The sequence below is a fragment of the Thalassophryne amazonica genome, chromosome 18 (genome assembly GCF_902500255.1).
Source record: "Thalassophryne amazonica chromosome 18, fThaAma1.1, whole genome shotgun sequence".
Taxonomy (NCBI): domain Eukaryota; kingdom Metazoa; phylum Chordata; class Actinopteri; order Batrachoidiformes; family Batrachoididae; genus Thalassophryne; species Thalassophryne amazonica.
This window is the reverse complement of record NC_047120.1, coordinates 35,013,800-35,038,868: the sequence shown is the minus strand read 5'-3', so window position 1 is coordinate 35,038,868 and position 25,069 is coordinate 35,013,800. Positions and strand designations below refer to the sequence as shown.

The 25,069-nt window shown below is 45.5% G+C and overlaps 1 protein-coding gene across 1 annotated transcript in view; it reads right to left on the bottom strand.

Moving 5' to 3' along the window:
* The window catches only part of LOC117530856 (glutamate receptor ionotropic, NMDA 2C-like), a 188,917-nt gene extending 178,208 nt beyond the window's left edge, over positions 1-10,709 (bottom strand). Inside the window, exon 1 of the mRNA XM_034193800.1 lies at positions 10,223-10,709. The gene's annotated coding sequence lies outside the window, so the exon portion shown is untranslated. The remainder of the gene's footprint in view (positions 1-10,222) is intronic.
* Between the last annotated feature and the right edge of the window lie 14,360 nt (positions 10,710-25,069).

Sequence of the window (25,069 nt, the reverse complement as noted above, 5' to 3'; positions counted from 1 at the left end):
TGGATGGATGGATGGATGGATGGATGGATGGATGGATGGATGGATGGATGGATGGATGGATGGATGGATGGATGGATGGATGGATGGATGGATAAGTAACAGTCCGATATTGACCAAAAATTACTGGATCAGATACCAGAAATAAAATCATGTCTTGTTAGATGTCTAGGTAAGAAAATACAGCCAAATAAATGTATTTATTAACAGAGTGGTTGTTTTGGGGCAGTTAGTATCAAGTAGCAGATAGTATCTGTATCATATCAGAAATGACAAAGTGGTATCGTGCCACCTCTAGTTTTAATGGCCAGCCTGGCACCTCAAACACTCTGTGGATCCCTGCCCTCACACATACAGCTTTGACAGCTGTACAGAAAATTGTTTGCGGCTGGACAGAGCGGCCCAGATGACCAGCATTGATAGAATAGTGGCATTGTAAGATCAGCTTTGCTCCTCGCCACTCAAACATCCAAAGCAACATTATACCTACTCTCCTGTCATGCTTGTTTAAAGAAGACATGGACACGTGTATAAACATTAAATGTGTGCAAGTGAAATAAACTATGATTGATGATGACTGTAAGGGACCAGGGGCACCTGTAGGATATTGATGGGGTAGCTGAAACAAATATAATAAATGCAAATGTATTAAATACAAATGTTGTTTGGCTTATTTTCACACGCAAGTGTGGGTTTGTTGGACTGTTATTGGAGCCCTGTCTTCCAACCACCGCAAAGCAGAGCGCAGTGCTTTGCAAGTGTCATTGTAGTTTCCATCTGACACAGCTGTTTTCACAAATAGTGCCACTTGCTCTCATCTGTGTGCCCTTGGCCATGCTGGTCTAAAAAAGAAGTGGGGTCAGCACAATGCAGGTGGATTGCTATCATGGGAAAGCAGAAAGCTTCAGATTCCTGAGCATGAAGCGGCTGAGAGTCTAAGGTTCCACTTGGATGTGGCACCAGTCCGATGCAGGTTATTTCCCCAACCAAAGCTGCCTCCCAGTTATAGCTGGGTGGACTGGGGAAATGTGGATTAAGTGCGAGTGGGATTATAACACAGGTCTACATATTGGCAAGCCATCTCCTGAGCTACCTGCTTAGTGGGTAACAGCAAAACTAGATCTAAATTGAACACAACCATAACAGACACAACAAACTTTATGTAAAATCTAATGGAAAAACACAAAATGTTCCCTGACTCAGGGAGCTTTGGTGGCTGTTTTCCACCGGTGCTGTGTCACATAGTGCTGCAGATCCATTAACTGACCAGAAAATCGCTCTCTTGAGTCCACTTTTTAAATAACAATACACACAATACTGCCACACTTGTTTTTAAATGTAACAACAGGTGACATTCTGTGTGGTTTGTTTCATGTTATTTCCCTAAAAATGCCCATAATTACTTAATTGACTAAATTCGCTCCCTTTGCGCTGAAATTTTTCAACATACACAATAAATAGTAATGCTGGGTCAAACAACTCTCAAATGCCTTTGTGCTATGCACTTCAGACTGTGTGCCATAGCTCGTTAGGCTAGCAATGTATCTTTGAGGGTTTATTAGCTTGACACCCACTTTACAAAGACACGGTCTGTTAGCCAATAAGCACAAACAAGAGGTAAGCAGTGAGGTACAGTATTAGGTAGCTTGCAGCCATACAAGCTCTGAGGTCAGTGGTGCCTGTGCTTATCCCCGGATACCATATTGTGAAGCAGATGGTGTCCCCTTGGATGGGACACCAGTCCATTACAGGTTACTTTTCCAGCTGAGGCCAGTACCCGTTTACAGATGGGTGGTCTGGAACAATACAGATGAAGTGTCTTTTCCAAGGACAGAAATATGATGCTTCAACCCCTGCCTTAACACTGGTCTACCACAACTGTGGGACATGGTGCGATCTCCTAATGTCCTAAAGAATGCTATGTTCTTCTCTGAATGAGCACAGTTCAGATATTACAGTTGAAAATTTGTCTTTGTTAATTGTGGCATACTTTCAGCAATGTTATTAATGTGCACTTTCTGTTGTGTGGGCCGCTGAAGAGGAGATACTGCTGGCCCACCACGGACTACGGACCCGAAGAATGCTCCTGGGTGAAGAGGAGCTTCATCCTGGACCCGGCCCTCCTGGCCGATTTCTACCGCCGACACCCGGACAAGCCTGGTCGGGCGCCAGGAGGCGCCCGTTGAGGGGGGGGTCCTGTTGTGTGGGCCGCTGAAGAGGAGGTACTGCTGGCCCACCACCACCAGTCGGCGCCCTGCTTGGAGTGCGGGCTTCAAGCATGAGAGGGCGCCGAGACAACAGAGAGTGACAGCTGTCACTCATTTACACCAGCTGTCACCAATCACCGCATTCCCTTCAAAAGCCGGATTATTACTCCACCTCTTCGCCGAGAAATCAGCTACCGTTAAGGTAATTCTCTGCAATTCATACTTTCTGAGACTAATTATTGTTCTGTGTGCAGCCGTATTCCTGAAGTCTGTAATAATTGGATTGGCGTGCAGTGAGAGTCTGCGACGTCTTCGCCTCTCACTCCATCCAAGGAGCAACTGTCAGGAGCTGCACGGGTGATTCTGTATCGGAGGTGGAGGTTTTCCCTCCCTGAAGACCTGTGGGTGAAGGATTACTGGGTGTGTGGATACACACTCACCATTAACTGTTTTCATCTTCTGCCAGCAGTACCAGGGTCTGCAACAGAAGACGGTGACCACCTGGGGACTCAGGACTTGGCGGCTCCAGTGTTCTTCAGGCCGTTGGTGGTGGAAGCTGTGTGGGACCCGGCTCTTCGATCGCCAGAGGTCTCCTATCTTCGAGCCTGCCCGCACGTCACCTTGTGTTTAATTGGCATTATATATTTTTGTCTGTATCCAGTTGTGCGTTTCTCAACATTAAATTGTTACTCTTTGTCTTATCCATTGTCCGTTCATTTGCGCCCCCTGTTGCGGGTCCGTGTTACGACACCTTCCCAACAGGATTTCTCGGCCAGTCGTCATGGATCCCGAGGGGCGTCAACCACAGCCTGAACAGCCAATGGAAGAACAAGGAGCACAGGCATCAGCAGGAGGCGTGGTAAGTGATCTGCAGCAAATCCTTACCGCTTTCACAGCTCAGTTAAATCTGGTAGCCGAGCAGAATGCAGTCCTCAATCGGAGGGTGGAGGCTCTCACCGCCAGAGTGGAAGCGCGCGACTTGAGCGCTGCTGCAGTGACTCCTCCTGCTGGCCCTGGGCCACATACAGATGTTCCACTGGCCGTTCAACAAACCCCCCCACCGTCCCCTGAAGCTTACATAAGCCCTCCAGAACCTTACGGAGGCTGTGTCGAAACGTGCGCAGACTTCTTAATGCAGTGTTCGCTCATTTTTGCACAGCGTCCAGTTATGTACGCACCAGATGCCAGCCGGGTGGCTTATGTGATTAATTTGCTTCGTGGTGAGGCACGCGCCTGGGCTACGGCGCTTTGGGAACAGAATTCGTGGCTCCTAACGTCATACGCTGGGTTTGTACGGGAATTCAAACAGGTGTTTGATCATCCCAACAGAGACGAGACCGCCTTGAGCGTGCTGCTGTCAATGAGACAGGGGCGCCGGAGCGCAGCTGATTATGCAGTCGACTTCCGCATCGCGGCTGCGAGGTCCGGCTGGAATAACGTTGCGCTCCGCGCCGCCTTCGTGAAAGGGACTGTCTCCGGTCCTGAAGGAGCATCTGCTGGCTAAGGAGGAACCGCAAGATTTCGACGGGCTTATCAATTTGGTTATACGCTTAGACAACCGGTTGAATGAACACCGTCGGGAGCAGGCCGGGGGGCGTGGTCGGGCACAAGCCGTCCCTCTTTCCTCCGGGTCCGAAAGGGTGTCGTCGTCCCCACGTTCCACTGCCAGAGGGCTCCGTGTGGCAACAGCTCCCCCTGCTGATGAAGCTATGGACACGAGCAGGGCCAAATTAAATCAATATCCGACAAAGGAGGCTGACCCGCGAGGAGTGTTTTACTGTGGCTCTTGTGAGCAATGTTAAAGACTGCCCCAAACGATCAAAACTCCAACGCCCATCCTTAGGAACTGGGCTAAGGGTGGGCCATAATATGCACACGGGGAAAACCCATAAATCTGCACGAATCCCAGTAACAATCCTGAGTGGGGATTTAACCCTTCACGCCCCAGCACTGGTAGACACGGGGTCAGAAGGGAATCTGCTGGATAGCAGATGGGCAAGGGAAGTAGGGCTCCCTCTGGTGGCTCTGCCTTCATCATTGAAGGTGCGAGCACTAGATGGCACTCTACTCCCGTTAATTACACATCAGACACAGCCCGTGACCTTGGTTGTGTCTGGGAATCACAGGGAGGAGATCGTGTTTTTTGTGACACCTTCTACCTCCCGAGTGATTTTGGGATTTCCATGGATGGTGAAGCACAATCCCCGGATTGATTGGCCGTCTGGGGTGGTGACGCAGTGGAGCGAAACCTGCCACCGGGAGTGTCTTGGATCCTCGGTTCCACCCGGAATCACAGCTAAAGAGGAGGTCAAAGTCCCCCCCAATCTGACGGCGGTGCCCGAGGAGTACCACGTTCTTGCTGACGTCTTCAGCAAAGATCTGGCACTCACTCTTCCCCCGCACCAACCGTACAATTGTGCCATCGATTTGATCTCGGGCGCTGAGTACCCGTCCAGTAGATTGTACAACCTCTCACGTCCGGAACGCGAATCGATGGAGACCTACATCCGGGACTCCTTAGCCGCCGGGTTGATTCGGAACTCCACTTCCCCGATGGGTGCGGGTTTCTTTTTTGTGGGTAAAAAAGACGGCGGACTCCGTCCATGCATTGACTACAGAGGGCTGAACGAGATTACGGTTCGCAATCGATACCCGTTGCCCCTGTTGGATTCGGTGTTCACGCCCCTGCATAGAGCCAAAATATTCACCAAACTAGATCTTAGGAATGCGTACCACCTGGTTCGGATCCGGAAGGGAGACGAATGGAAGACGGCATTTAACATCCCGTTAGGTCACTTTGAGTACCTGGTCATGCCGTTCGGCCTCACTAATGCCCCCGCGACGTTCCAAGCATTGGTTAATGACGTCTTGCGGGACTTCCTGCACCGGTTTGTCTTCGTATATCTGGATGATATACTCATCTTTTCTCCGGACCCTGAGACTCATGTCCAGCACGTACGTCAGGTCCTGCAGCGGTTACTAGAGAACCGGTTGTTTGTGAAGGGCGAGAAGTGTGAGTTCCACCGCACGTCTTTGTCCTTCCTGGGGTTCATAATCTCCTCCAACTCCGTCGCCCCGGATCCGGCCAAGGTTGCGGCGGTGAGAGATTGGCCCCAACCAACAAGCCGTAGGAAGCTGCAACAGTTCCTCGGCTTTGCAAATTTCTACCGGAGGTTCATTAAAGGTTACAGTCAGGTTGTTAGCCCCCTGACTGCCCTGACCTCCACTAAAGTCCCTTTCACCTGGTCGGATCGGTGCGAAGCTGCATTTAGGGAGTTGAAACGCCGGTTTTCGTCTGCACCAGTTCTGGTGCAGCCTGATCCTACTCGCCAGTTCATAGTGGAGTGGACGCCTCTGACTCAGGGATAGGAGCCGTGCTGTCCCAGAGGCGGGGAGTCCAACAAGGTTCTCCATCCATGTGCCTACTTTTCCCGCAGGTTGACCCCCGCTGAACGCAACTATGACGTGGGCAATCGGGAACTCCTCGCGGTGAAGGAGGCTCTTGAAGAGTGGAGACACCTGTTGGAGGGAGCTACGGTGCCTTTCACGGTTTTCACGGACCATCGGAACCTGGAGTACATCCGGACTGCCAAGCGGCTGAACCCCAGGCAAGCCCGCTGGTCCCTGTTCTTCGGACGCTTTCACTTCCGGATCACCTACTGTCCCGGGACTAGGAACCAACGATCCGACGCAATGTTGCGGGTGCACGAAGAGGAAGCCAAGGCCGAGTTGTCAGACCCCATCGAGACCATCGTTCCCGAGTCCACTGTCGTGGCCACCCTCACTTGGGACGTGGCAAGGAACCCGGACCCAGGGAATGGTCCTAAGAACAGACTCTACGTCCCACCAGAGGCCAGGGCTGCCGTCTTGGACTTCTGCCACGGATCCAAGTTCTCCTGTCATCCCGGAGTGCGTAGGACTGTGGCAGTGGTCCAGCAGCGCTTCTGGTGGGCGTCACTGGAAGCTGACGTCCGGGACTATGTCCAGGCCTGTACCACCTGTGCTAGGGGCAAGGCGGATCACCATAAGATCAGGGGCCTCCTCCAGCCCCTGCCTGTGCCTCATCGCCCCTGGTCTCACATCGGCCTGGACTTCGTCACGGGCCTCCCGCCGTCCCAGGGCAACACCGTCATCCTCACGATAGTGGACCAGTTCTCCAAGGCGGGCCACTTCGTGGCTCTCCCGAAGCTCCCGACGGCCCAGGAGACAGCAGACCTCCTGGTCCACCACGTCGTGCGTCTGCATGGGATACCATCGGACATCATTTCGGATCATGGTCCCCAGTTCTCCTCGCAGGTCTGGAGGAGTTTTTGTAAGGAACTGGGGGCCACCGTGAGTCTCTCGTCCGGGTATCACCCACAGACGAACGGCCAGGCAGAGCGGGCGAACCAGGAATTGGAGCAGGCCCTCCGCTGCGTAACCTCCGCGCATCCGGCGGCCTGGAGTGACCATCTGGCCTGGATCGAGTACGCCCACAATAGCCAAGTCTCATCTGCTACCGGCCTCTCCCCTTTTGAGGCGTGTTTGGGGTATCAGCCCCCATTGTTCCCACTTGTGGAGGGAGAGGTCGGGGTCCCCTCGGTCCAGGCCCACCTGCGGAGGTGCTGCCGGGTGTGGCGGACCGCCCATTCTGCCCTGTTGCAGGCCCGGACGAGGGCTAAGGCCCATGCAGATCGCCGGCGTTCCCCGGCCCTTACATACCACCCTGGTCAGGAGGTGTGGTTATCAACTAAGGACATCCCACTTCAGGTTGAATCGCAGAAACTCAAAGACCGGTTCATCTGACCTTTTTCCGTAGTCAAGATCCTCAGCCCGGCCGCGGTGAAGCTGAAACTCCCAGCTTCACTGCGGATTCACCCTGTGTTTCACGTCTCCAGGTTGAAACCATACCACGCCTCACCACTCTGCACCCCTGGACCCGTACCACCTCCTGCCCGTATCATCGACGGGGAGCCGGCATGGACTGTTCGTCGGCTCCTGGACGTCCATCGGAAGGGCTGGGGTTTTCAATACCTGGTGGACTGGGAGGGGTACGGACCCGAAGAATGCTCCTGGGTGAAGAGGAGCTTCATCCTAGACGGCCCTCCTGGCCGATTTCTACCGCCGACACCCGGACAAGCCTGGTCGGGCGCCAGGAGGCGCCCGTTGAGGGGGGTCCTGTTGTGTGGGCCACTGAAGAGGAGGTACTGCTGGCCCACCACCACCAGTCGGCGCCCTGCTTGGAGTGCGGGCTTCAAGCATGAGAGGGGCGCCGAGACAACAGAGAGTGACAGCTGTCACTCATTTACACCAGCTGTCACCAATCACCACCTTCCCTTCAAAAGCCGGATTATTACTCCACTTCCTCGCCGAGAAATCAGCTACCGTTAAGGTAATTCTCTGCAATTCATACTTTCTGAGACTAATTATTGTTCTGTGTGCAGCCGTATTCCTGAAGTCTGTAATAATTGGATTGGCGTGCAGTGAGAGTCTGCGACGTCTTCGCCTCTCACTCCATCCAAGGAGCAACTGTCAGGAGCTGCACGGGTGATTCTGTATCGGAGGTGGAGGTTTTCCCTCCCTGAAGACCTGTGGGTGAAGGATTACTGGGTGTGTGGATACACACTCACCATTAACTGTTTTCATCTTCTGCCAGCAGTACCAGGGTCTGCAACAGAAGACGGTGACCACCTGGGGACTCAGGACTTGGCGGCTCCGGTGTTCTTCAGGCCGTTGGTGGTAGAAGCTGTGTGGGACCCGGCTCTTCGATCGCCAGAGGTCTCCTATCTTCGAGCCTGCCCGCACGTCACCTTGTGTTTAATTGGCATTATATATTTTTGTCTGTATCCAGTTGTGCGTTTCACAACATTAAATTGTTACTCTTTGTCTTATCCATTGTCCGTTCATTTGCGCCCCCTGTTGCGGGTCCGTGTTACGACACCTTCCCAACATTATCCCTGTTGCTGAAACTTCAAAAACAAGATCAAATCTAGGCTCAACTCTGCCATATGTCTTCTGGCAACTGTAGCTGGAATTTCATTGTACTACGATGCTGCGTAACTTGGGATGCATCAGACAAAAACTGCACTGTGCACAGTTTCTCCAGTTACAGCCACCAAAGCCTGTTAATACAGAGTTGTTTTGGGTGACTTGGTGACTTCTCTCACCAGTCTCCTTCCCACTGTCGCCAAGTGCTTGCTCACAGGGGGTCGTTTTGACCGTTGGGGTTTTTCTGTAATTATTGTATGGCTTTTGCCTTACAATATAAAGCGCCTTGGGGCAACTGTTTGTTGTGATTTGGCGCTATATAAATAAAATTGATTTGATTTGATTTGATTTGCACAGTCACTCAGTTTTGGAGTATTATATTGCAGAAAGATTTATTGGACACTACCAAACGGTTTGTATTTCTTCACAGTTGATATAAATGAAGTCCAAGATATATTCAGTATCTTGGAAGTGTTTGTTTATCTATATTCTTACTTGTATAAAGAAAACTAGCTGTTAAGGCAATGGTTGTATTAAAATTAATGCTTATATTATGGCCTTTGCGAATGGATGGATTTTATGAAAATTACTGGAATTCCGAAATAATTATGTGGAAAACGAAAAAAAAATTCCTAAGCGTATATTAAATATTAATCCTAAATATACAGCACTGTGAAAAAGTTATTGTATAAATTAGGGAATATCTCTATTGTGTCTGATGTTTGCGGACGTTAATGTTGGATTTTATAGTTGCAAATTGAGTCGCCGGTAAAAAGGAGTAAAACGGATATTTGCGAGCGTAATCCAGCATTAACCTCTGCAAATCATCAGACACAAGGGGGTTATTCCCATTCTAATCCACAGATCCGTGTCCACCATTGAAGGCTACATCTTAATCTGCATAATTATATAGTTCGATAAAACTGTTACGCAGACAAAGGGGTGTGGTCAGCTCATCAAAGCTTACGGTGGCAATGGCGTCTTCATGCCAAACTGGTAAATCTGTGAGTAGAATCCACATCAATACTTTCATATGGTAACTTAAATTAATCCATTTTGGCGTCATAGCTCCAGCAGTTCCTCTTGCTCTCAGCTGACGTCGACCTTATTGACATCTGCATAGCAGCGCGCAGACATGGCACGGAGTAACACATTAAATGTGAAACAGTTTAATATTTTGCCACCATCCACGCAATATTTTATGGTCTGAAATCTGACACGATATGTGGAAAAAAATGTAATTGGATTAGAATGTGATTTCTAATGTATGTTTGCTTGAAATTTATAAAACAGAATTGACTATTCTAAGTACGTGTCCAGTTTATTAAATACAATGTATATCAAACAAAGTAACAGACCTTTTAATATTCAGAAAAATGATTTCTTGGTATGTTTGCAGTCCAATGCAAGATTCCACAAATACAATAAACTCAAGATAATAAATCATGAATAATTAATTCATCAAAATAGAACACTTGTAAATGGACTGCATTTATATAGTGCTTTTCCATCTGCATCAGATGCTCAAAGCGCTTTACAATTATGCCTCACATTCACCCATTCACACAAACACACACCGATGTCAGGGTTTTGATAAAGTATTTTTGATAAAGCAACGCGCGCCGTCTCCAGCAGCGTCTCAGACAAAGGATTTCAGCCGAGAGGGCTGGACCAGTGCTCACTCAAAGCCTGCCCACAGGCGGATGACGTCACCGACACGTGTGAAAAAACTCACGCATGCGCACGAGGGTTCAAGCATGTCTGGTGTAATCGCACATGATTCAAATCCATATAGTTTTTTTTTTTTTTATAAAACTGCCGGTTAGTTTTCTAATAAACCTCGTACAGTATTAGCCAGTAACGCTCATGCTAGCAAAATGCTAGCTCTCCCCTATCTGTTTGTTTGAATATATTTTGACTTATTAAACTAATTATTGAGTTGATAGTCCTTTTAGTGTGGATTTTCATTGTGTGGTCTGGCCTTTTTGACAGCAATAATTAAATTTTTTGGTGTCAAAGTTGTCCAGCTGTTATAGTGCTAACACACTCACCTGCACTTTGCGCCGTTATCCTGCTGCTGCCGCTCCATGCTCCTCCCGTTACTACCCACTGTCGATTTTATTCACTGTTTGTGTTTGTCTCTTTTCCGCTCTCAGCACCTGTAGGAGTGCACACTGAGCCCGGGCTCGAGTGTGTGTTTGTGTTTGGCAACTCGTGTGTCTGCACGCTCCCCAGAGGACATCACAACATGACAGTAGACGTATGTCATCTCCCAGTCCTAACTCCTTGCTTACTTTGCCTGATTTCTTAGCTCTGCATCTCACTCTGTCTGTATCCCTCAGACTCCCTGCTAGTGATGAAATGTCTCTTCACTGGAGGAGCACTTCAGCAGCGTTTTCCCACCGTCTCTCCCTCCCTCTCTCCTCCTCCTCCTCCGTCTCCCTCCTCGGGGAGTGAGACGCGCGGCACAAGTCAAGCAGATGAAATCTCAAGTTTGGCTTCTCCATTCAAAGTTTGTCCCTGGTTGGTACTCCGCGGTTAAGGGATCCCTATATTCCAGAGGTGTGGAACCACGAGATGAGATCAGCTTGTTTTGCCCTCGTGCCCTCTTTCCTGTTTGAATGCGAGGCAATCCAGATGATGGCAGAGGAACAGATGGCAGGTCTGCGGGGTCGGGCTGGCAGTGTACTAGCAGGTCCTCATCCTGTTGCACTGATTTGTTTGTGGGGTTTTTCTCATCAGAGTTTCTGTCTCTCTCTTTCAATGTTGCTCCAATCATCTGCCGGTGCTGTCACACCAATAATCCTTCTTTCCATTTCCCCTTTAACTCTATCCTTTTCTCCCTCTGTCTCTCTCTCTCTCTCTCTCTCTCTCTCTCTCACTCCATCACAGGAGGGGCTGCATGTGAGTCCTGGTGATAATGGTGTGAGGATTTAGTCTGCCTCCCTTACTCTCCTCTCCTCCCTCTCTCTCTGTCTCTCTCCCTCTCACTTCGGCACAACCACTCCTACTCTCCCAACCCACTTTGCTCCCGTTTCTCAGAATTACTCACTTTCTTTCCTTGTGTCATCTTGTCACATATCCTGTGCTTCCTAAAATCACCAGACTGCTCGCCCAGCCGTTTCATCGCTCTGTCTCGTCAACAGGTTGAAAATTATTAGTAAGATTTTTTCGCACCTTGCTCCCAATATTTCAACAAGATAACATAATTCTTCTGAGGCCCCAATTGTCTTGTCTTTTGTTCCTTGGAGTTCTACCTTGAACACTATTCCTTGAACACTACTTCCTGACACTCTTAGTTGTCTCCCTGCTCCAACACACCTGAATCCAATGAAAGACTCATTAAAAGTCTGCTAACGAGCTGCTATAGCAGGGGTGGCTCTCGAGGACCAAACTTGGCCACCCCTGCTATAGCAGCTCAGGTGTCGGACTCTAACCCCCCGTCCCTCATCTGCATTATGAGACCTGGGTAAAGTAGGGGATTGCCTGTTAGGGTACAATATGGTAGGGCCCTTGTATACCCCTTGGACACTACGGTAACCATGAAGGGTCAACAGGAACCCTAAAGACAAGACAGCTAACAGGGTTTTGGTGAAGCAAGAAGTCCCCAATAGCGGATCAGGCAGAGGAGGTGATGTCTTGTAACCCAATGGCTTTGAAGGCAGGTGAAGGCTGCAGCAGGTCCTCAGACCCCAGTCATCTGGGATTTCCCAGGAATCAGACCAAATTAAGGATCTGTCAAGGACCATGTGCTTGTCAGCGTGCAACGACATTCCCACGATAAACAAACCCACCCACACATGTCTCTAGATTGACACCTTGATGTAGATATCAACCAAGAGACAATCTTCCTTGCCATCAACGGACTACCATGGTGGTGGTTGCTCAGGTCACCGAAGGATCTGCATGCTGGATCATGCCCTAGGAAACACAATACTCCCTCAAAATACAAGTGATACTCCTCATCTTAGTCTTCTTAACAAATAGTTTGTTTGACACAAAGTAATTCCAGCAGTACCCAAGGATCCTCGGAAGCGAGCCAGTAACAAAACATATTATCAACTTAGGCCACTTGATCGTGCTAAAGTCTTACAATAATACAGCAAGGCAGGAAGCACCAGGAAACTCAAGACCTGGACTTACATGATAGGCAGTGTAGTCTAAATTGACATTGTTTGACCATAACATTTAGAAAGTTTTTGTATGTCCTGGAGCTCATCCACCTTCTTCCTTAGCTGCTCTCCTCCTAGTTATGGCAGTCAGTTACATTTCTTCACTTTATTTCTCCCCCCCACCACACACACACACACACAATATGAGCAACCCCTCACCCTGTGTCATGGCTCTGTACTCTACTATGGATGCCCTGCTGCCTAGTACTTTCAGCATTTGATTGGTAATGATTCTTCTATTGCACTCAATTATGGTTAGAACTCTGTAGCTGGAAGACAGGTTTATGACATTTACGACCTCTTGCCATTTCAGCTACAGAAGTTGTAGAATATATTAGAATGGATAAAAGCAGCTTTTAGCTAGCTAGATAGTTGAGTCAGTAAAACCTATATGTTTGATTTTTCCAAACCATTTCATGTAGCCTTCTTACCATTTATTGTACCATTATGTACTTGCATTTGTCAGAACTACCGGCATGGAAATGTGTCTGTATGGGTGGTTGTGGTCCATTATTGTGTTTAACTGATGGCAGATGATGGCAGTTAGAACTGGCAGAAGATTATAATAATCTCTTTTACAACAGAGAAAAGTATCGGACCTTCATAAGATAAGTTTCATAAGAGGTCGGGATCAGCACTTTATCGGCACATTCCACTGTTAAAGGACATTTCGTAATGAAAGACGTGCGGACGGATTTGCGCGTCAGGACGCAGCCGCTCATGGCGCGGCGGGACAAAAAACACCTCCGTGTTGGAAACCATTCGTAAGATTCAGGCGGCTTTCGATCGCTTTTCAGTCGAGTGAGTATCAGAGAAATTGTTTAACAGCTGGGCATGTTCCAACTTGTCCTGTAAGGCTTCCAACACGGAGGTGTTGTTTGTCGAGCGCCATGAGCGGCTGCATCCTGACGCGCGAATCCGTCTGCACGTCTTTCATTATGAAATGTCCTTTAACAGTGGAATGTGCCGATAAAGTGCTGATCCCGACCTCTTATGAAACTTCTCTGCTAGTTACACGATGTCCTGCATCAACAGAGCCTTAAATTTGGAAGTGATCAGCTCCTTTCAGCCTGTCGATGGCCGCTGGGAGCGCGGCGCGCCCTCCGGCACTGTGGGCCGTCCTTAAAGTGGCAGTAACAATCCTTAATCTCTCTGAAGTCCATAAAATTTTCACCAAAAGCCAACCGAATCTTCGAAATGGTTTCCAGCTGGTTGTCTGGCAGAGTTTCTGAAAAAATTTGAATGCAACAAAATGGCAGTCCTTCAGACATTCTTCTGACAATGAAAAAACGACGAGAGGGGTGGACCAGTGCTCACACAAAGCCTGCCCACAGGCGAATGACGCAACCGACAGGTGTGAAAAAACTCACGCATGCGCACGAAGGTTCAAGCTTGGCTGATGCAATCACACGTGATTCAAATCCATATGGTTTTTGAAAAAAATAAAAAGGCCCGATACTTTTCTCACAGACCTCGTATATACTTACACACACAGCAGGTAAAATACATAAAACCACCACTTTTCACAGTAAATAAATTTCTAAAGGTGCTATTGACATGAAATTTTCACCAGATGTCCATAACAACCCAGGTAATCAACACATGCAAGGAAACCAAGACAAATAAGTACAGAAATTAAATTATGTGTAATAAAATGGAATGACAGGAAAAAATATATTGAACACGCTAACCGAAATTTATTTAATAGTCCATACAAAAGCTTTTGTTGGAAATGACAGCTTCAAGATGCTTCCTGTATGGAAAAACAAGTTACATGCATTGCTCAGGTGTGATTTTGACTCTTTCTTCGACACACAGTCTTCAAATCATGAAGGTTCCATGAACCTCGTCTATGAACTTTGATATTTCTTTCCATAGATTTTCTATTGGATTCAAGTCAGGTGAATGGCTGGACCATTCCAGTTTTCAATTTCAATTTATTTTCCTTTATATAGCGCCAAATCTCAACAGAGTTGCCTCAAGGCGCTTCACACAGTTAAGGTCTAACCTTACCAACCCCCAGAGCAACAGTGGTAAGGAAAAACTCCCTCTGAGGAAGAAACCTCAAACAGACCAGACTCAAAGGGGTGACCCTCTGCTTGGGCCATGCTACAGACATAAATTACAGAAACAATGTGAGAGCAAAAAACTGTGATGAGCAAAAAACTGTGATGAGAGAGCCAGGATGAAGATAACAAAATCAACAAGCAAGCAAAGGAAAAGAAAACATGCAGGGCTTAAATACACTGAGTTAATTAGGAGGTGATATGGAGCAGGTGTGGTGTGCCGGCAGGAGGAGGGCGTGGCCTAACAGAGGGGAGAGGCTGTGAGACAAGAGAAGGCTGTGACAGGTGGACAAGGAGGTGACAAACAAAACTGGGCGTGGCCAACAGAGCTGAGAAGGTGATGGACAAGAGTGGAGTGAGCTGAGGACGTGACGGTGATCCAAATGAAACTGGATGTGAAAATATGAGAACAGAGACAAAGGAGTACAGTGACAAGATGGACATGACAAATGATATTAAAATATCCAAGACGGCATAGAAACTAAACATGAACAGAATCAGGTTGGAGAACAAGAAAATCAGGAGCTAAAACTAGAACTGACATGAATAATATAACTGAAGACAAACGTGGTAAACCTTACAAATAAACTTAGTGACACAAGTAATCAAATGCAATCAAAAACAGTGGATCAGAACTCAACTAAATCAGAACAGAACTCAACATGTGACTGAAGTGTGGTGAACAGAAAACAAGCTGTGACAAAAGCAGTGATGAACAAAAATCGACTGTGGTTCAAAGACTAAACTAAACCAGAACGGAACTCAAGATGTGGCTATGGTGTGATGAACAGAAAACAAGCAGCTGTGACAAAAGTGAAATAACCAGACTGTCAAAAAAACAAACAAAAGGAAATCAATAAAAAGACTGACAACAAACATGATGGGTGAGGACCGAGCAGGGGCAAGACCTGACATTGGAGATGTCCTTTGACTTACACTCAGATGCAATTCATGCATCTGCAACAGAGAGGCAAAAACTCTGGAAAAAGCAATAGGAATATAATCCGAGAGAGCAGAATTAACCGATGCAATCTTGCAAAAAGAGAACACTCTAACAGCAGTTAAATAGGCAACCAAACAATCAAATGTGCAAGTATGGAGACACATTAAATGAGGTGCAGTCTATGGCTGTACACCACATAAAGAGAGAGAGACTAAGAACCCTGCAAAGTGAGTGGAATACTTTAGGTGCGGTGGGGTGCGCTTTGAAAATAACTCTAAATTCAAGACTTAGCTAAAAAGGGCAGACTTGCTAAGAATAAGACTAAGCTTGAGCAAGGTAAAGCACAGCTGACCCAGGCAGCAGCACATTACCGAGAAGAACCAGATGGAGATGCAGTAGAAGCTGAAGAGGAACCACCTATGTGCTATTATGCCACTGTGACAGTTAAGGGAAAAGTTTGAAATTGATTCTTCAGATTCTACTTCATCAGTCATAAGCAAGGAGACCTACTGGAGGATGTGGAGGTCCAAACTGTCCCCCATCAGTCCATCAAAGTTGAAGCTTAGGAGATAGACAGGACAACCCCTACTTCATCGGGGGTATTGTATGTGGACATTTCAGCTGGAGGTTAGAGGACAAAGGCTTGTTGATATTAAATAAAGGACACACACACACACACACACACACTACAGAGGACATTCTGCAGGGGTACAGAAATGAGATCAGGAACTACCAGGACACATGTCCTAGAGTCACAGTGAGGCTCTGTGTGGATCCCTACACTATTAAAGGCAAAGTCAAGGAGGGGCTGAAGTGCTTACAGGAGTTAGGCATCATTAAACCAGCGAAGTTCTCCAGGTGGCAGCTCCCATTGTTCTGCTGCTGAAGCTTGATAAAACAGCTTGAATATGTGAGGACTATAACTTCCAGTGGATGTGGTCTCTAAAGCCCAGGTTACACATAGACGGTTTTGTCAGCGGGTAGTACGTAGAACGAAGTTCGCAGTAGTTCCAGCTGTTTTCGCGGTGGAAAGGGGCGGAGCATTTCACCAGCGTTTTGACCGCCGTACTAGCCGCAAATACGCGGATAAAATGCCGCTAAATCCGCCAAATAAAGCAACGTTTTGACGCCGTAGCATCCGGCACATGTCAGGCAACGGGGGTTATTACCCAGTTCTATCCTTTACAATCGCAGGTTAAGACGCGCATGAGAACGGCGGTGTTCTGCTGCTGCCGATAATGCCCTGTGTACCGCTGGTTTTATCCAGGCAAATCCTGCGTTACTCCAGGAACTTTTGCATATAGGCACCTCCCCCAGAGTATAATAGGCTGAAGCAGCAGGAATACATGCATCTGTCACTGCAGAGGGAGGGAGCTCATCCTTAGCCTTTTCTTCTCCTTCCTTTTCCCCCTCCTCAACGTGTTGCTCGTCTCCACCGCAGGCCATCCCTTTGCTTCTGAACTAGACCTCTTGGTAAGTCCTTGCCGCTGCCCATTTTCTTTTAGGAGGCATACTGGAGCTTCTCTGCAAAAATATCTGGAGCTGGCCGCAAGTGAGAGGCCTGCATGCAGCACGCTAGAGGGGCTTTAGAGGGAGGCAAGGGCGAGTTAAGCCCCGTTTACACATAGACAGTAAGAGCTCCCGGAAGCATCCCGGAAGAGCTTTTGGCCGTCTTAAGGATCAAACGCCGTTGTTAACGCCGGCACTAGATGTGAACTGGATGTGAAAATATGAGAACAGAGACAAAGGAGTACAGTGACAAGATGGACATGACAAATGATATTAAAATATCCAAGACGGCATAGAAACTAAACATGAACAGAATCAGGTTGGAGAACAAGAAAATCAGGAGCTAAAACTAGAACTGACATGAATAATATAACTGAAGACAAACGTGGTAAACCTTACAAATAAACTTAGTGACACAAGTAATCAAATGCAATCAAAAACAGTGGATCAGAACTCAACTAAATCAGAACAGAACTCAACATGTGACTGAAGTGTGGTGAACAGAAAACAAGCTGTGACAAAAGCAGTGATGAACAAAAATCGACTGTGGTTCAAAGACTAAACTAAACCAGAACGGAACTCAAGATGTGGCTATGGTGTGATGAACAGAAAACAAGCAGCTGTGACAAAAGTGAAATAACCAGACTGTCAAAAAAACAAACAAAAGGAAATCAATAAAAAGACTGACAACAAACATGATGGGTGAGGACCGAGCAGGGGCAAGACCTGACATTGGAGATGTCCTTTGACTTACACTCAGATGCAATTCATGCATCTGCAACAGAGAGGCAAAAACTCTGGAAAAAGCAATAGGAATATAATCCGAGAGAGCAGAATTAACCGATGCAATCTTGCAAAAAGAGAACACTCTAACAGCAGTTAAATAGGCAACCAAACAATCAAATGTGCAAGTATGGAGACACATTAAATGAGAAGCCCAAAAACAGTAAGTTAAGCTACATGAAATGAACACAGAAGAAACATCAAATAAAAACGCAAGATAATAATTATTACAGTGGAGAATTAGCCAGATAACATGGAGAATAATAATAATAATAATGTGGTGCATAACGCGAGAGACAGAATAGCACTGAGAATAAAACTAAACATCAAAATGTGACCCACGACAAGGACAATTATGTAGACTTAACAGTGGACTACAACTAATTTTCTTTGAGTTGAGTGAATAAGTAGAGCAAGTAAGGTTAGACCTTACACATGTGAAGCATCTTGTGATTTGGTGCTATATAAATAAAATTATATCTATTGAATTGACTTAGCTGAGTGGATAAGGAGCTGCCCTGTCAATATGTTGACCTGAGTTCAAATCCCACTCATGCTACCTGTCTGTGTCCTTAAACAACTCTGTATTGTCTTAATCCTCCAAGCTATAAATTGCTACCGACCTCAGCTGGAGAAGTAACTTGCGTTGAGTTGGTGTTCCATCCTAGGGGAGTTGATGACACTACAGAATCTGGCCTGTATAGGACTTATTTCTTCTTCTGACTACACAGTAAATTTTGCAGAGTAAAATATACTCTGCCAGGATAACATTCAGTCCCAGTCCAAATAGTGTTAAATATACTTTATTATAGAATGAAATGAGCTCTACTGTCTTGTCAAATCAAGTTTTTAAACTCCAATAAGAGTCATTCACAGCATGATATAGATGATTTTACACTGTGACAGAATTGATTTAGCACTGTGATAAAATATATTTAACTCTATTGGGACTGGGATCAAATGTAGTCCTGGCAGAATATATTTTCCCCTGCAAAACTGACTGTGTCGTCAGGCAATTCAGGTTTTCCTGCACAGTTAGGAAAACTGCTTGACTAGCCATTTCCTGTAGTCATCCTAAACCTATTTGAAAGAACTCCACCATGTTTTCTTCTTTGGTTTTATTGGTTTTGGTTGATGGGAACACTGACATTCACAATGTTGTATATGAGTAACCCATCAACCATCAACTGAAGGTCAAAAGTATCACTATGATGTAGTACACAGATGAACTTTTTATCCTTCCCACTCCATGTGCCGGAGGCACTGCTGCTAAAACCCTCGCTATAATAGTTCTACTTCCTATCTCTACTGAAGACAGTATTTCTGTCTATTATAGAAATATCCAGCTCTCATAGTTTGTTTTTTTGTGTTTTTCTAAAGTGAGGTTTCCCATAATGTGGCTCAAGTCTCTGTTTTCTCATTATATTCCTCTGAAAACCTGTGTTCTATTTTGTTGTTTGATGACAACGGCAACCGACAGAAGAGGATGAAGCTTTCTGACTCCTGTCTGTGGACAAGATCAGGTCAGGATCTAGGAGCAAGCACTTGTGCCACGTGTTGCTGCATGCACCACACCACAGAACCACCCAGAGTCCTGGATGGCAAACACACAGGCAAGCAACTGGTCAATTCCTACCTCTTGAGAGTAGTCATTGTGCTGCCACAACCAGATGAAACATGGGCATCTCCTTGGCCTTCTACAGCCACTGGGGTCTTCAACACTGAGGCATTTGATTGCTGGATCCTGCACAGTGAAATGTTCAACATGGTGAAAATGTCATGCAAGTGATACCAATCACCTGAGTGTCCTGAGTCAGTGCTTGTTTGACACAAAGTCGTCTTTCTAACTGTGCCCAAGTGATACCCTGTTACCAAAGACATCTGACATCTGACAGTGTTGTTTCCATGGTTGTACTTTGAAATTTTAGTTCAGTGATTTATCTGTGACACTTTACTTGAAGATATCATCATAATAGTGACATAACATTGTCATAAGTGTTACATGACACAGTCATGAATGTGTCATAAACATTATGTCAATGTCATAAATGTTTCTGACTGCTGTCAGTGTCATTCATTTTTTGTTAAGACAAGTTAATATTTTTTTGGGTTGTCTTGAATATGACAACTTGATATTAATCAAAACGACATAACCAGAAGTTGTCTTTGCCTTTTTGGTCTTCAGTTGTATGCCAACTTGTCAACTTGTTACAAAACCGAATGACATTTAATGACAGCAGTCAGAAACATTTATGACACTGACATAATGTTTATGACGCATTCATGACTGTTTCATGTAATAGCTATGACTGTGTCATGTCACTATTATGATGATACCTTCAAGTAAAGTGTTACCGATTAATTTATTACTTTGTATTTGTTATCATGGGTATGTGTATATTTATATATACAAATGTATACATTTTTTATTTTTGTGGTTAAAGGGTTGGGCTTTTATAAGCTTTTGCTTCTGCCTACCCCCTTGTTGTTTTCTTTATGAGCTTTTCTTTTGTTATTTTTGAGTCTGTGTGTGCGCCAAATAAATAAATTCATTCATTCACATCTAGTCATTGCCTTAGGTTACTGGGTGGTGTCCAAGTCTCACAACCAACCACTAAGACACTAAGACCACGACCCTAAAGACTTGGACCTTCTTGTCTCTGCAAATTCAACACTTTCATCACATACAGATACACGTCTGATGGCCGAGTCCAGGAAGACATTGAAAACCTGGAAAATACCCTGCATCCGAATACTTAGTATGTCCTAACATCGGTCAGGGAGACAATTCAGACATTCTACATTTTACCTCCATTTTGATCCTTTGATGTTTACAGAATACGCATATGTGTATATCCACATATGTCACCATCAGCAGACTTTTTAAAACTGTTCCTGATGTATATTTGTACAATTCCAAAGCCTCTTGGACACCACTTACGTTTCCATGTATGTCCATTTTATTGTTTGAATTTTCCCAGGATGTTCTTCTTGTGTGGTTACCAGACTCCAGCTGCATCATGGGATAGTGTAGTACATTCTGATTTCACACTATGGCAGTAGTAGATGCCGACTGAGTATTTGGACACCCTGCACAGATTGTGACTTATTGCGTTTGTCTGCTGTATAGTAAGCTAGTATGCGGACTCCAATGTAGCCTTTGTCTTGGTCCAGGATCATCACATTCGCAAATATGACAGTGTTTGTCTGAATATTACATGTATACTAATGTTAGTGCAGCAGATAACTGAAACAGTCCTTCACTTGGTGATACAAGCATCAGATCATTAGCATGAATGTTCTTCATAAATCAGTGTTTGAGAAAAAAGTGTGGGTCACTTGAAAATCCAATATGGCGGCCAGGTAGGGGTCAATGAAGAAATACACAGGGGTTTAAAATAAAAAAAAAATGCTGCAATCATATTGAAAGCTATACCACATTATGTGTCTGATCACAAAGATTCCAAAAAGGTATAGTTTGGACTATCTATGGCTGAATGTTATGGAGTTATGGGGTAAAAACAGCAAGAATGGTGACAAAGGTCAGTTTCAGTTTGTACAGGGGTCAAAAGTTAAACTTGCTCCAATTTTGGTAAAAGGTGGTGCAAAGTATTGGTTGAGCTAATAGGATTAATAAATGGAATAGTTTTGACTGTGTTGAATGCTTGGCTTGCAAAGTACATGTCAAACAATGTCGATGTACATTGGATTCTACGGCATGTGACATATGTTAACCTGTAATGTGACAACTGAGCATGACACATGGTGCCTTCACTGGTGCCACAGTTGGCTTCACTGTGAAGGTAGTTGTCTTCCTACATGGAAGAACAAGAGAACAATCTATCCATCATTTCGTCCTTAAGATACACATCGTTTACTGGTAATATTTTCATATTTTCAATTTATTTTAATTTATATAGCGCCAAATCACAATCATCAACTAGAAGAGTCCATAAAATATGCCAAGAAGAGAAAACACGAGAAAGCATTGATAAATGCTGTCTGTGTCCCCTCTCACGTCTCGCCTCTCGGCTTACAAGTGACAACGATTTGACAAACACTTTTACTTTGTTCTTCTCCCCTCTCCTGCTCACTCTGTCGGACAAGCGTTTCATCGTTTTACAGCGCTCTGTCTCTTGCAGTTTCCTATCACTGCGAATAAAAGCTGTTTTCTTCTGATTCTCAGCAGGCGTGTCGGTCAGGTGACAGGCCTTTTAACACAACTCTATAAATACAGCCGGGTGTTAAAATAGAGTGTTTGAGTTGTGAGACGTGACTGAGGAAGCTACATCTGTGTGGGGTGTTTGTAGTATATGATGCTAAATCGAAACAGACAAGAGGAAACAGATGTTTCGACGGGTAGATGCTCAGCATATGGGTGGTGGCTCAAACAGCCAGCAGAGAACATATGTTGTGTAGCCTGATCGGATCCACAGAAATTGGTTTCACAGAGAAAATCTTGAAGACAGATGAGTAAAAATAATTCTACAGTTTTGCATATTGTCAAGAATGTGTGTAATATACATTTGAAGAAATGTGGATGTGACAATCCAAGAGATCCAACAACATATTCAGAATGTTTTTATTAGATGTCAACTAGAAGGGCACTCATTTGGATTCCTTCAGCAAAGCACTTTAAATTAAACTCCAAACAAAATTCCAGGAGTTTATTCCACTATAATGAGGAACCCTTCTCTCCAAAAATATATTTTTTGGTCCACCATGTCCAGACTGATTTCTCAATCTGGATCAAAGTACACAGAGGGATAAAGAACAATGGGATTCTGAACACTTAGGACCGTGGCGTGCTTTCTTGACATTTGGTCCTGACCCCTTATTTGTGATCAGGTTCGTAATTTTTCATCCAAAAAACTTTACATTAGTCCCAGTCAGCAATCCAGATTACTGACCTAGCAGTAATCTCCAGTGCTGAAAAATGAAGCCAGTGTGAAAGTGCATTAACACGCAGTTCCTTCAATGGCCACTTGAGATTGGCTGCAAAAGAGTCAATCCACATACAAGCTTATGTTATAATGCTGAACTTCACAGCAGAAATAACAGCCCAGTCTCATGGTTTGTTTGTTTTTTGTTGTTGTTTGTTTAGTTTTTTGTCATACCATCACAAAATGCATCACATTTTCAAGATGTGGTCAGGTTTAGTTCAGTATTTTTAATCCTAGCCCTAACCATACCTAACCATACTCCCCATGCCCCCCACCCCGTGTCACCCCAAATTTCGTGTTCCCATCTCAAATTAGTTTCATGATACTGTCATGAAAATGTGATGCATTTCATGACAGTATCACAACCTAATAGATTAAATCATTTTTCACAATGCCGTCACAAACAGGCATAAGATCAGGTTGGAACTAAACATGTTTACAGCCTGTTACAAAAAAAACATGTTTTTGTCACTACACCTAGTTCTCATTTATGGCAATTGTAAGGCAGATCATTTTATATATATATATATATATATATATATATATATATATATATATATATAACTCATCAATTTAAGCTATTTGAAGCCATAAAATAATAACTAATTAGAATTGTGGGTCACTTTCGGTGACAGCTGGTGTCCTGGGTCAAGGTGGCCACAGGCTAGCTGCTAGCAGTGGCTGCTAGCTCTCTGGACTCAACTATATTTGTCCTTTCTGAGAATTTTGTTACAACTTAGGTTTTATACTGTTCAAACATTTTAATACCCGTATCCAAGTGACCCATTATGAAAACCACTGGCCAGTTCACAAAAATATGCTTTATTCAAAGACAAAGTTAGCTTGTTAGTCTGTTAGCTTTGGATTGCTTTGTAACTCTGAGATCGGTGGTCAGGTCACACCAGTCTCAAGCATGCAGGGATCCACCATGATCATAAACCAACAGTGATAGCCCAACATTTCAAGTTTTACAGCCATTCTGAGTAGGTATGTGGTTAATTTTACAGCAGAGCTTTGGCAAACTGTCCGAGCTTTGCATTTCCAGGGCAGTGTTGGATAACATGCTCTTTGACAGACATATATGCAGCATTAATAATGATGCCATTCGGTGCCACCTGCTGTGGGAAACCCCACCACCCCACTGCTGACTTTTAAGAAAGCACTGGAGATTTCTCAGGGAATGTAAATGGCTGCCAGCAGTGCCGAGGATATTGGGAACGGCTACGGAGGGGTGCAGTCTATGGCTGTACACCACATAAAGAGAGAGAGACTAAGAACCCTGCAAAGTGAGTGGAATACTTTAGGTGCGGTGGGGTGCGCTTTGAAAATAACTCTAAATTCAAGACTTAGCTAAAAAGGGCAGACTTGCTAAGAATAAGACTAAGCTTGAGCAAGGTAAAGCACAGCTGACCCAGGCAGCAGCACATTACCGAGAAGAACCAGATGGAGATGCAGTAGAAGCTGAAGAGGAACCACCTATGTGCTATTATGCCACTGTGACAGTTAAGGGAAAAGTTTGAAATTGATTCTTCAGATTCTACTTCATCAGTCATAAGCAAGGAGACCTACTGGAGGATGTGGAGGTCCAAACTGTCCCCCATCAGTCCATCAAAGTTGAAGCTTAGGAGATAGACAGGACAACCCCTACTTCATCGGGGGTATTGTATGTGGACATTTCAGCTGGAGGTTAGAGGACAAAGGCTTGTTGATATTAAATAAAGGACACACACACACACACACACACACACACTACAGAGGACATTCTGCAGGGGTACAGAAATGAGATCAGGAACTACCAGGACACATGTCCTAGAGTCACAGTGAGGCTCTGTGTGGATCCCTACACTATTAAAGGCAAAGTCAAGGAGGGGCTGAAGTGCTTACAGGAGTTAGGCATCATTAAACCAGCGAAGTTCTCCAGGTGGCAGCTCCCATTGTTCTGCTGCTGAAGCTTGATAAACAGCTTGAATATGTGAGGACTATAACTTCCAGTGGATGTGGTCTCTAAAGCCCAGGTTACACATAGACGGTTTTGTCAGCGGGTAGTACGTAGAACGAAGTTCGCAGTAGTTCCAGCTGTTTTCGCGGTGGAAAGGGGCGGAGCATTTCACCAGCGTTTTGACCGCCGTACTAGCCGCAAATACGCGGATAAAATGCCGCTAAATCCGCCAAATAAAGCAACGTTTTGACGCCGTAGCATCCGGCACATGTCAGGCAACGGGGGTTATTACCCAGTTCTATCCTTTACAATCGCAGGTTAAGACGCGCATGAGAACGGCGGTGTTCTGCTGCTGCCGATAATGCCCTGTGTACCGCTGGTTTTATCCAGGCAAATCCTGCGTTACTCCAGGAACTTTTGCATATAGGCACCTCCCCCAGAGTATAATAGGCTGAAGCAGCAGGAATACATGCATCTGTCACTGCAGAGGGAGGGAGCTCATCCTTAGCCTTTTCTTCTCCTTCCTTTTCCCCCTCCTCAACG